The sequence below is a fragment of the Hydra vulgaris genome, chromosome 14, assembly GCF_038396675.1.
Source record: "Hydra vulgaris chromosome 14, alternate assembly HydraT2T_AEP".
NCBI classification, from domain to species: Eukaryota; Metazoa; Cnidaria; class Hydrozoa; order Anthoathecata; family Hydridae; genus Hydra; species Hydra vulgaris.
Window position 1 is genome coordinate 32455403 of NC_088933.1, and position 14419 is coordinate 32469821.

A 14419-nucleotide genomic window follows, 5' to 3' on the forward strand; every position below is an offset into this window, starting at 1 on the left:
TCAAAGACAAATGGCAAATAGAAATTGTATTAAGAAGAGCTTGGAAAAGAATCAAAGGATTGTATAATACTAAGTATAAACAAAGATTGTTTGCGCTTAATATGACAACTAACATAAAGGCTACTTCAAGCAGATCTAATTAACGTCTATAGACAGTGCAATAACGCAATTTATTATTCCTGGTCATGTATATTAACTAAAAAAAAAAGTTTATATGTAGACTTAATCCTCTCAATTAAGTCTACATATAAACTTTTTTTCTTTAAAAATAACTAATAAAAAGAACTCTCTTCCAAATGACACTGTAACCAGGTTATTTCTAAAAATGTTTTAGCGGCTTCTAAAAAATTATCTAATAAATAAATGGCTTCTCTAAGACTAATCTGGATTATGCATTCTATTAGTTAAAAAAACTCTATAGCTGTAGAACATTATACCCAGTGAAAAATAAAACCGCGTCCCACATGGTTTCCGCGTGGGTTCCGTGTGGGATTTATGGGATTTATGTGGGACGGATTTTCCCATGTGGTATCCGTATGGAAATTTGTCACCTTAAACCCATGTGGGTAATCCCACATGGGTTACATGTGGGAACCATATGGTATTTACACACATGGGAAATCCCACGTGGGTTTCCTGTGGGATTTGCATGGGAATTAATTTAAAAGCTGGAAACTAAAAAAAAACTAAAAAAAAATTTTTTAAATCGACATTGCATTGCGTTACGTTTATTTTGTGAGAAATTATTTTATATTAATAAAGAGAATGGCAAGCAAGTATGTAAGTACCGCGAATAATTTTTATCTTTCCTTATAGAAATAAGATTAAGATTTGTGCAAATAGACGTATTATTAGGATAATATTATAGTTATTTGAATATAGATCTTGAGTAAATTATTTGCAAACAATTAACTGATGCAAGTTGAAATGTTGTCAAAAACCAATCTTGCATGCATGGGACACTGCAGTGTCCCACAAAGAAATGCAGGTTTGAAAGTCAAAGAATTCCTAATTTTCTCTATTAAAAAAGAAAAAAATAGGATGGGTTTCTGTAACTTTTTTTATGCTCCAAAACTTTTAACTTTAGATATAATAAGGTCCTTAAGACTTAAGAGACTTACGAACTACATTGAGAAACAAAAACAGGATGTTTACAGAAACTTTTCAATTTTTAATCTGGAGTACCACAGTGTTATTGATAATAAAGCTTCTGGATCCAGTTTTCAAAGTAATATGATCTAAGTAATGTTTAAATAAAATAATATGCTTTAAAATGCATATAGTTATAGATATAACTCCTGATAGTTAATTATATGTATAACTATTTATACATATAATTTGTTATAAAAACTTATTTTTTAAGGTTATGCTTGAATAAATTAGTACCAATTAATTCAAATTCAAGATTTAGTTAAAGTTCAAGTTAATGTTTTTATTTATTCATTGTTTTTGTTAATTTTATATTTATTTGTTCAAATTTATCAGTTAGTACTATATTTTACTACAGTAAGAATGTTTATCATTGTTGAACGTGATTTTATGTTGTTATTGATGTTAAATTTATTACGTTTCAATAACTCAGATTGAATCTTAACTGAATTATTGAAAGCTTTGTAGGGGTTTGTTGTATATCAAATGGTGTTGTAAATAAAGTAAAAGTAATATATATATATATATATATATATATATATATATATATATATATATATATATATATATATATATATATATATATATATATATATATATATAAATATAACATTAAAACAATAAAATTGATACAAAATTTCACTTTAAAACGAATACCATTAACATTGTGATGATAATAGCATTAGGAAACTAGTATTTATGTATTATTATTATACTATAAATAAATAGTTTTTTAATTCATTTTATAAAATGGAGACTGACAACTGATAATTAATGGAAATAAATACAAATTATAAAAATCATGTATTATTACTAAATACTATATTAATGCTAGTCTACAAAGTTAAAATCAATTTAGAGCATTGTTATTAGTTCTTTTGCGATTCGCACTTCCAATTCTGTCTCTCAAATTTGTAAAATAGGTGGTCAAAGCTTGCTCAATAGGTAGGTTCTCAGCATAACAATGCTTTTTTCTTACACTTTCTAAAGAGAAATATGGCAAATTGATTACTTATTTTACTTAAATTGTAGGGTCATCTATGCATAATGATATCAGATGATGACCCGGTTTGTTGAACAACTTCACCCTTTATCAAACTCAGTCAATTTTTTGCCATTTCCCATTGAAAATGATGTCAGTTTTTGTTATCGTATTATGATGGTATATCTGAATTTTTAATATAATATAAAAAATGCATATACCATCAATTTTTTTCTGGTTCAGTTATACATTTATTCTCAACAGTACTAAAAGTAAAAAAAAAAATGCGTAAATTGTTCTTTCAGATAAGCAAGCTAATTTCTGAATTTAAATTGTTTTTCCTATGATCCTCTACAGTTTTAAGCAACAAAAGCAAGAAGTTTTTAGACCACATTGTTGGTGTAAATACCTCTAAAACCTGCTCATAGCTAGCATAAATTGTTTTACTTTTTTTTAAAATAAAATGTTTTACTTTTTTTTTTAATTCAATTTTTTAATTGACATTATTTTGGTCTCAACATCTCCTCCCCATTGTCAATTATTGTTAAACTCACACTGCCCCTCTATCTACTGGCATCATTTATGGATGATCCCATAGCCTAAATACTATATATATATATATATATATATATATATATATATATATATATATATATATATATATATATATATATATATATATATATATATATGTATATATATATATATATTATTTTTACTTTATTTACAACACCATTTGAGATACAACAAACCCTTACAAAGCTTACAATAATTCAGTTAAAATTCAATCTGAGTTATTGAAACGTAATAAATTTAACATCAATAGAAAAGTAAAGCTGTCATCATTTAAAATGTAAAGGGTGTTGTCAAAATATGTTGATAGTAAAATTAAGTTACTAATAAAATCACGTTCAACAATGATAAATATTCTTACTGTAGTAAGAATTAGTACTAGTTAAAAAATTTGAACAAATAAATATAAAATAATGAAAAAACAATGAACAAATAACTTGAACTTGAACTAAATCTTGAATTTGAATTAATTGGTTCTAATTTGTTCAAGCATAACCTTAAAAAATAAGTTTATATAATAAATTTTATGTATAACTAGTTATACATATAGTTAACTATCAGGAGTTATATGTATAACTGCATGCATTTTAAAGCATTTTATTTAATTTATATATTACTTTAGATCATATTACTTTGAATACTGGACCCAAAGACTTTATTTCCAATTACACTGTGGTACTCCAGATTAAAAATTTAAAAGTTTCAGTAAATATCCTGTTTTTGTTCCTCAATGTACTTCGTTAGTCCCTTAAGTTTTATGAACCTTATTATATATAAAGTTAAAAGTTTTGGAGCCTAAAAAAAGTTACAGAAACCTCCTTATCTCCTCCCTATTTTTTTTTTTTTTTTTTTAATAAAGAAAATTTGACTTTCAAACCTGCATTTCTTTGTGGGACACTGCAGTGTCCCATGCATGCATGCTTGGTTTTTGACAACATTAGAACTTGCATCAGTTAATTGTTTGCAGATAATATACTCAAGAACTATATTCAAATATCATATGAACATGTTAGAGAATGTTCATATGATATTTGAACATCACAAATTTAATAATATTGTTGTGATATGTTATATAAATAATTCCATAATAGATTATGATATGAAAATAAGATAGGATATGAAGGCAATGGTCAAAGAATAAATTTACTTATAGAAATTTAGATGTTTGTTTATTAGTTTCAGAATATTATATTATGTGTGACTGCGGCCTTCTATAATAACAGGCCTTGACATCGCGCAACAAAGTTGTTAAACTGAAGGCCAATTCCTAATACTGTGTTAACATTTTCATCTTTTAACATTAGATGAAAGTTTGTGTTCGCGCTTTTTTAATAAATCTTTAAAATGTGATTGGTTTATAAATTAGATAGCCCAACATCAAGACAATAACGTTGTTATTGTCTTGATGTTGATGTAAGGTTCAAGGCGTTAACTTTGTAAGGTAATAATATTGTCAAACTAACGATAAGTTTTTTTAATAATTAAAATGCCTTAAAAATGCCTTTAAAATGCTGTGTATCTCTTTGCAAGTCGAACTATCTCAACTACAACAAAAATATCAATTTATACAACTACAATATCAATTACAACTACAACAAAAATATCAATACTCAACTACGACAAAAATATTAATTTATAAATTCCCGAAGAATCTAGAGGAGAGAAAAAGATGTAGTGAAGCTATCCCAAGAACTGGTTTTATTGTTACAGACTATACAGCATTATGTCAACTGCATTGGCCAAATGAAGTACCTTTTGAAAGCAAATATGGGAAGCAACGACCTTTAAACCCACCATCTGTTTTTAAAATATTCCGCCTAGTTGTTTAGCCACACCAGCAAGTAAAGTTAGAAAAAATGTAACTTCAAGCGGTTTTCGAAGCATTTTACCAGATGAGTTAAATGATTTTCTAAAAGAGGATGAAATTATATTTGACGATATTCAATCTTTGTTAAGTGATAATAACGATGTTATTGTTTTCCAGCTTAATAAAAAAAGTTTACACATACAATCAAAAATGTACAAACTTGGTGTTTCATTATTTATTTTAGTAATTTTCAATGATTATTCATTTGTAGCTAACCATAATGGCACAATTTGTAATATTTCATATTTAGCTGTAAACAAATTAAAGTTAATAAAAACAAAATCAGCTTTATTTGAAGCAGTTAAATTTTTAAAAAATAAAGAAAGTTCGCTTCAATCAAATATTCTATTCGAACACCTTAATGCTATGAGAAAAGTTAATGTTGGTGAAGTTTTATATACTTCAGATATTATATGTAGAGCATATGAGTATTTTGCTATGCGACGAAGTTTATATGATTGTATGTGTATTGACTACAAGTTGCCAAGTATAAGGACTTTAACCCTGTTGAGATATATTGATAAAACTTTTTTTTTGCTTGAATCAACTTTTATTGGTGTTTTTTATTGTTGGTGATTTTTATTGTTACCATTTTTAGCAAAAAAAATTAAAAATACAGTTATCTTTCTAATATATAGATATATACTTTGTTATGGTTCTGCTTGTTATTGATACTATTTAATATTACATAAATATTCTTAATGAAATTTGAAATACGAAAAATATGATTATCTTTTAACAATTTTTTGGTTTTCTTTTTATATTTCCGTTTTTACTAGAGATTATTATTAGAAAACATAGGCTGCCATTACACCCTACCTAATATAAAAATATATCAATATAAGTAAAAGTGAAAGTTTAATCGGCCTTCAGTTTTTACGGCATTTTGCGCGATGTCAAGGCCTGTTATTATAGAAGTCTACATCATTGAAAAAGTAGGTTTTTACATTTTTGTTTTCGTTTTTTTGTTTAACTACTTTTCCTTATTGATCACTTTTTTTCAGGATTCTCCTCATGGGTTCAAGATCATTACGCATAATATGTGTTCAATTACGCATAAACGTTAGTCATTGTAAGTAATAAATTAGGAAATAATTATTTGTGAAATATTTTATTCATTAATGACTTCAAAGTGTCTAATAATTAAAATTGCTCGAATAATAATGTTCATTATTAAAATTGCTCTCTCTCTCTTTCTCTCTCTCTCTCTCTCTCTCTCTCTCTCTCTCTTTCTCTCTCTCTCTCTCTCTCTCTCTCTCTCTCTTATATATTATATATATATATATATATATATATATATATATATATATATATATATATATATATATATATATATATATATATATATTTATATTTATATTTATATATATTTGTATTTATATTTTTTTTTTTTTTTAGAAAATGTTTGAAGAAAGTTAGAAGATACTAAAAACCGATATATATAAGCCGAAGCGATTTAATTAATTCAATTGACAAAAAACGGCGTGTAAATCGCAAAAAAAAAAATAATATTTTTAATATTCGTTTTGGATGTATTGATTAATAGCATTTATTTTTAAATAAATTCATTTTGCAACACGTTTTTTAATTTTATAAAATTTCGTCATAATAGTTTAAGGTAAATCCCACATAGGTTATAGGTGGAAAACATCACATGTAAAAGATCAAAAATGCTACACGTTTTGAATACCGAATGGGATATAGTAGCAAATACCAGATTAAGTTAAGCCTCTCTGAAAGCTTCGATGATTAATTTTAAATTACTATTTAAGTAATTTTTAAATTAAAAGAATTTTTAAAATTATCATAGAAGCATTCGGACTTTCATTTGTCTAGTATTGACTACTTTTATACCATTTGGATTAAAATATGTGGCATTTAAGATCTATAGCATGTCGTATTTTCCACCTATATCCCATGTAGGATTTACCACATAAAACCCATGTGGGATTTACCATATGAAACCCACATGGGACAAAATAATAATCCCCATATGGATTACATGTGGTAAAAACCCACGCGTATCCCATATGGGATTTACCATATGGAATCCATGTGGGATTTACCATATGAAACCCACATGGGACAAAATAATAATCCCCACATGGGTTACATGTGGAAAAAATCCACGCGTATCCCATGTGCGCTTTTTCACTGGGTAGTTAGGATTTTAAACAAACATAAAAAATCGTCGACTAATAGGCCAACATAGTCTAATAAAAAAGTACTTCCTTCTTTATTTTATATATCACCTCATCCGATCCTTTTTAATTTGAAAAATCAAAAAAAAAATTAGATAAAAAGCTTAAACAAGTCTGCGAAAAATTATCATGTTTTCTTAAAGATTTTTATTCGAAGCAAAACTTTATTCTGTAAAAACAATAAATATATAAAACAAAAGAATAAAACCATAATAAAAAGTTCACAAAAAACATATCAAAACCCTCCAGGAATATATTTCGAGTTTTTTTCTTCATCATCTTTGTCTAAGTAACCCTTTTTAATTGTTCTTAGTTGTATTCTTCTCTTTTTGACACGGTCAGTGGACTTTTGAAGAGACCGCTTTATAGTTTCTTTCTTCTTTTCATTAAGTTTCATAGGCGTATCATATCCTGTTAGATGAAATTTATTTAGTACAGAGAGGATTCCATTAGGTCCTTCATTAAGTTCAATAACAGATGAATTTTCTTATTCCCATTAGCCATAATTTTAAATATAATTCGTTTGGTACCAATACAAATGGGGTTGCAATATAAACAAATATCCAAAAGCTCTACAAATTGACAGCACATACTTTTCATTTACGAACAACTTGTACAGGCTGTTTTTTAACTTATGACTTTAAGTTGCGTATAACCAAAACGAGGGTTTATATTCACATCAATTCTTAACAATAAAAAAGATGTACTAGTTATTAACCTAAAAATAACTCAAAATGTGGTTGCTATGGGCATTTCTAAGGATACTTTTTTAAGATACCTAAATATAACAGCTAATATCTTTTTAAATTGAGTTTGTTTACAATCCAATCAAATCAAGAAAGTTATGCACAAGTGATGAATAAATAAAATAAGCTTTTTAAAAAAAAAAAAAAAAAATTTATAAAAATAAGCTTTTAAGAGTGTAGGACCACCTTAATATTTAATTTTTTTCGTAAATTAATTAATAACTACCAGAAAGCAACCCGTAATACGGGTTACGGTTGGTCTGTTACTTAATTTATAGTGGCTGTTTCCCAATTTAAAGTTGCGAAACCTTAACTAATACCATGTAAGAAAAACGCCTTCAAATTAAAAAATTAAACCATCTGCAAAATGAAAATAAATTAAATTACCAATTATTTAACTTTAATTGAGTAGTTTACAACTGACATAGGTCATATCAGTGTATATGACAGAATAATTTTCCTAGACATTGCTAAGTTCAAAACAATATATTTTTTAAGTTCTAAACAAAAAAAATAACACTTCATCATGCTTTAAATTGACAAAAAAGTAAAGCTAAATTCTTGTTATATTTTTTATAACATGAACTTTAATTAATAAGATTAATATGAAGTATATCTTGACACTAATAAAGGACAGTATATTGACAGTGTAGTGTTTAAACATATATTTTCTCATATATTTTGACACTAATAAAGGACCTCCCTTCCTCGTTTTTGTTTTTTTAACATGAAGGTAAGCCAAACAGTCTATCAACACAAAACATCACAACAATTACACATAACAATAAAATACTAAAACCCTTGATCCTAAAATCCAGCGAAAATAACAAAACAAATTAAAATATGAAAGTCAAAATTAGAAAACCAATTTTAAGTTAACTATATTTATCTTTTTACTAAACATATAAATACATAAAAGTATATTTGCTTTTATATTCAATATTAGTTATTTAATTACTTCAAATTTAGGACATTAAAACGCCTAGATTTAAAGATCAAGGTTGCATACTCTCTCATTCACATTACGCTAAACATTAACAGATATAATGTGTTTCCAGAATAATTACAAAAGGCTAAGACAACAAAACCTAGCTCTAAAGCAGTAACACCGCCTGGCGCTAAATACTGCCAAGTCACACCTCTGCTATAAGTACACCACTGGCTGGCAAGGTTATCAATCTTGCTCAACATTATGTCAAGTCGCACCACTTTGAAAACATGAAAACAACATAGTTTTAACACATATATACAACTATAAACAAATATGGTTTTATATAACAGATATAAACACATTTTATAACAATATTAAATGAAAGATATATTTATAAAAAACTATTTAAAAAAGTATTAAAATAATAAATAAAGTTATAAATACAAATTGTGATCAAAACCTACAAACAATAAATTTTGGAAATGAAAATCTAAAGACTATAAACTAAGAACATTAGAAAATATAACATTATTTGTGTAACACTTTCCACCTACCATACCTTGAATGAGATGTTTATCAATTTTGAAAAACAAACTATTAAATGCTCTAGTTCTTGACCATGAGAGAAACATGCTTTTTTGAGATATACCCCAACTCTATCAAATGTTTGACCTTGACTTTTATTAATTGTCATTGAATAAGCTAATCTGATAGAAAACTGACGACGTTTCAGAACAAAAGGTAAGTTAGAATCTGATGGAGCCAAACGAATTCGAGTAACAAAAACCCGTTTACCACCGGAAACACCTGTCAAAACCTCTGCATCAATATATATATTTTGAAGAGCACTAACTTTCATTCGAGTACCGTTACATAGCCTAGCTTTGAGATCTATATTCCTAAGTAGCATAAATACACAACCAATTTTCAATTTTAAACAATGAGATGGCATACCTGAAGGAGTTAAGCTTTTCAAAAACTCAACAGGAAAGTTATTTCTTTCATTAAGGTTATCAATATCAGTTTGATCAGCACTTACATAAGTTTATGACCTCACCCGGCAGACATTCAAGCACTTCTTAATTGATTGATAATAAATCAACATTAGTTGGTGTTAAAATCACGCGTTTAGAATAATCATTTTGTTGAAACCTCACCCGGCAGACATTCAAGCACTTCTTAATTGATTGATAATAAATCGACGTTAGTTTGGTGTTAAAATACTCGCGTTTAGAATAATCATTTTGATCAGCATCTCCAAAAATCTTTGCAAAAACCAATTTATTTTCTCTAATAATGCACCGATTTGGCATTTCAATGCATCCTTTAAAAGGATCCTCCTCTTTGACAGGCATTGTTCCACTACCAAGTTTTATTAGCCATTGGGAAAATTCTCTTTCCCCATCATGTACTCTCATATTTTCAGTTAATGTAAATTTCTGCACCCATCGCCACTGTAAGGAAGATTTTATACACGATTCTACAATTTCAGCTGGTTGTCCTCTTTTTACAACTGGCAGTATTTGCCTGAAGTCACCACCAAAAAGAATGACTCCAAACGGAAAGTTGTTGTTGCAAACATCTTTTAACAACCTATCAGTTGCATTTAAGGCATGTTTAGGTATCATGAATTTTTTATCAAGCAAAACAAACTAACTTGTTTTAAAAAATGTCCATGTTAAAGAGTTTGGGATTACATTACATGTGCTGTTATCCAATATTGGGACAGGAATTTTGAATAAACCATGCAATGTAGATTCATTTGTAAGAAGAGTTGCTGCAATGTTAGTCCATGCAGCTGTAGCAGATTTTAAAACCCCTTCTTATGGTTTCAGAAACCAAATAATTATACCTAAACGTTTTTTCACTATCAGCTGGTCCATCCATAAAAAAAATCTAGAATGTTGATTTCCTACACTTAGTTGCTCGTTCAATGCAGCAAGGACAACATTACTTACATTTAATTGATTGACATTAGGAAGTGGTCTCATTCTATTAGCTTCGTCAATTAATTGCTTCAACATTATCATTTAAATTTTCTAGATTAAAATCTATGAATTAGTCAACAACAGGCAAATTAAAATCAGATAGCGTTTTACCACTTTGAATAATAATCTTTTTAATTTAACGAGGAGTAGCTTTTTAGCTAATATAAATGGAACTTGGCGATAAATGAAATCCTCCATCATACAAAGTTTGTATGTATTCCAAAGATACAAACGGTGTGTATCGCGTTGGGCAGCACGATGTAAAGCTACTTGTTCTTCTCCTTCTTAAAATTCACTATCTGATTCTGAGGAAGATGAATCTTAAGACGAAAAATAGTGTGTGACATATTAACTATAGGATACTCAAATATTCGCCACAGTGCCTCAGGTGCACTAACATAACGACAATCTAAAAAATATTTACTTCATTGTGATTAACCTGTTCATTTATTAAAAGACTCGCACAATCATGCCCTTTGTATATGTATTTGTACAAATATTTAACAGCCTTTACAGACATGCAAGTTTCAACATTAATGTGGGCTTCATATTCCTTAGATAACCAAGGATTGTAAGGTACCATCCAACGGTTATCTACATTGTTGCCTTTAAAATTGATAACCAACCCATCATCGTGACGTCTATATTGTGGATAACCATTCTGAACGGCTACTGTGTTGGCATTAAATTCTTTAGGATAGTTTTTGCTGCATACTTTATCTTTTATGCAGGGAGATTTAGGAATCAGTATCCCACATGGGCCGTGAATCATGCAAGCTTTAATAATATCATAAAGTTCACGATTAACAACCAGATCTGGAGTTAATGCACATATTAATTATTGATATCCTGTGCTGTTTCAAGTTTATCATCATTGGCTAAATGAAGTAAAATGTGGGCATGCGGCAAACCACGCTTTTGAAACTCAATAATCTGAACATGCGTAACAAATTTTGCCTAATACACCATGTTTGAATATATCATTGAGGTTATTTAACTTGAGTTTAAATACTCGAGTGACCAAATCAGGTCTATCATTTGGAGTCTGACCTGGATATAAATTTTCTGTTATTTCACACCATTTTGGGTTGCAAGTAAAAGTAATAAAAAGATCTGGTTTACCATACTTTTTAATAATTGCCATAGCATCTTCAAAATTTTCTTTTAAAGCTCTAGGACTTCCTACATAAGATGATGGCAAAATAACTACTCGCCCTGGTCTAACATTACGTTCGTTCGCAATTTTGTTAAGATGTTCATTTAAGGCATCATACTGCTCGCTTCTCAGTTTATTTTGATTATTTCTGATAAAAGCAAGACACTGGCCATCAATATTTACATATGCATCTACAGCATATTGCTGAAATAGTTTCTTGCCATAAAATAATAAACAGAAAAATTGCAGAATAGAAAGTCTATAATTGTAGAACTGAGATAATGTAACATGATTTCTAACCAGTGTGGCACGCTCAGGGTTATGCACTAACTGATTATGCCAACCAGCACCACCTCTTGGGAAAAAGAGAGGATAAATCATACGATCTAAATTGACTGACTTACTTGATACAATTTTTAAAAGATGACCTCTTGGGTAAATAAAAACATCCCTGGAAGTTGGGGGAGCACCAACTTCGCCAACAAATACAACTGCAACTTCATCGTGTGAAGGTAGATTATAGCGACGTCTCTCACCCCCTTCAAGTTAAGCGTACCAACAGAAGCTTGGCGATCTTCTATAGGCGCTTGACGAATTTCTTCATCTTCTACTTCAGCCATATTTTTAAATGCAAGAGCAAATGAACTTTGTTCAGTAATTATAGTTTGCGATTGAAACATTAAATCACGTAAACAAAGATCATTACCACTTGTGGCATTCTAAAATTTACTGCTGCAAGTGGATCATATATATATATAGCTGAGAATATATTGGTGGAATTTCTTGATCTGGCCTAAGATTACCTACACGATGATAAATCTGGCCACATATTTTAAAATATGGAGGCCCATGATTTATTGGTTGAACTACAGTTGCTTTAAAAGAAGCGAAAGAAAGATAGGCATTATAATTTCGAATATGTTTTAAAAAATTAACATTAGCATTACGATCTACATATTTCCCTGTAAATAAATCCTGTAAAACTTGTGTAAATGGTGAGAGTGGAGGTAAAGCTACCTTACCATTATGGCAACATAGAAAATGTGTTTCATCTGGAATTTTCTTAGCACCACAGTGCTGACAAATTTGATTCATTTCTCCTAAATAGTTTTAATCTGAAATAGCATTACTTCTTGCTATAGAATACATCGTCCTTGTCAACAGATTTTCTTACATTTTGGCAATGATTAACTTCACCTCGATTTAGCCTATTTCTTTCATTTTGTAAATGATTAATTTTCATCACCTAAGTCTATTTCTTTCATTTTCGTCTACGATTATTTTCAACACGCCTTATAGCACTTACATCATCATAAATACATAACTCTATGAGTCTATCATCCATTTCAATGTCATCATTATCATTAAACATATTTATCTAGACAAAACTAATTATTTCTTTGTTTTACTACCCAAAGTAAACAATAAAATAAAAAAACCTAATAAATAACTAAAAAAATCTTATTTGAAAAATTATAAAATAAAGAAGCCAAATAAATGCAAAATAAAATTAATTTGCCATCATCAAAAGTAATACACCTGTATTACTTTTTCTTAAGTTTATTTAATTAAAGTTAAGAAAAACCTGCAACCATATTAGCAAAGACTTATAAAAAAAAGTTAAAATTTATTTTGTTTCTAATAAAAAAAATTTAAAAACAAACAAATATACTTTTATATTAGAAACAGTAAAGTGTTTCTAATAAAACGCATAATAAAACTTATAAATGCGTTATATACAAAACAGGTTATTAACGCAGGTTTGTAAATCACCCCCCTCCGACACCCAAACTATGACGCTGCTGCAACTCCAAGGATATACATATATATATATATATATATATATATATATATATATATATATATATATATATATATATATATATATATATATATATATATATATATATATATATATATATATATATATATATATATATATATATTATTGTAAACCAATTTTTAAAAATTTTGAAAGTTGATTTGATTGAGCTGGGAATCGATGTCTTTTGGTGGAAAAAGAATCTTAAATTTTTTTTTTAATTTAGATAAGTTCTTGAGGTTCCTCTTTGGATTCTAAATTTTTGACGGGTCCTAATATTGTTGAAATTTTTTTTTTCTAAATTCTATCAACCTGGTACTTAAAATAAGCAGAATATCATGCTGACTTCAAAAAGGATCTTTGTTTTTATTTAAAGCTTAAAAAATATAAAAATAGAGTATTTTTTTCTATAAAAAACCCTTTACAATATTATACCTAAAACCCGTTTTGTTGAAGACAAAACGGGGGTTTTAGGTATAATTTTGCAAATATTTTTTTCACCAAAATTTTTTTTTAAATGAAATTATTTATAAAAAAAAAACATATTTTCCGGTTTTTTTTGAGTCTAAGGTTAATATGGTTTAAATAAAAAAAAATTAATAAAAGTTTAAAATCCAAAGAGGAACCTCAAGTAAAATCTAAAAATATTTTTTTACTTTTATCTTATAAATAATAGACATAGATTTGTGTCTCAGGAATATTGACTTTAAACTTTCTTTTTTTGCTATGAAAGTTGCTCCACCCTAATATATATATATATATATATATATATATATATATATATATATATATATATATTAGGGATATGACTTTTTAATTTTTTCAAATAAAATGTTTCCTGTATCATAAATCGATGAACTTTTACCTAAAATCATGAAAAAAGGCCCAAATAGCTTTCTGCAACAAAAAAAGGTCACCACAAAATAAAAATTTGATTTACCATTTTTATACATTCATTTTTGACCGATGTTTTAATCTTAAGCTTAATTCTCAGCTTAATTCTA

General features: G+C 27.9%; 1 long non-coding RNA gene across 1 annotated transcript; it reads left to right on the forward strand.

The window, feature by feature from the left end:
- The first annotated feature begins 493 nt into the window (after positions 1-493).
- On the forward strand, positions 494-6103 carry LOC136090758 (uncharacterized). The gene is made up of 3 exons (XR_010643696.1): positions 494-780; positions 5576-5643; positions 5970-6103. It is a non-coding gene; the product is annotated as an uncharacterized LOC136090758 (long non-coding RNA).
- Positions 6104-14419: the final 8316 nt, after the last annotated feature.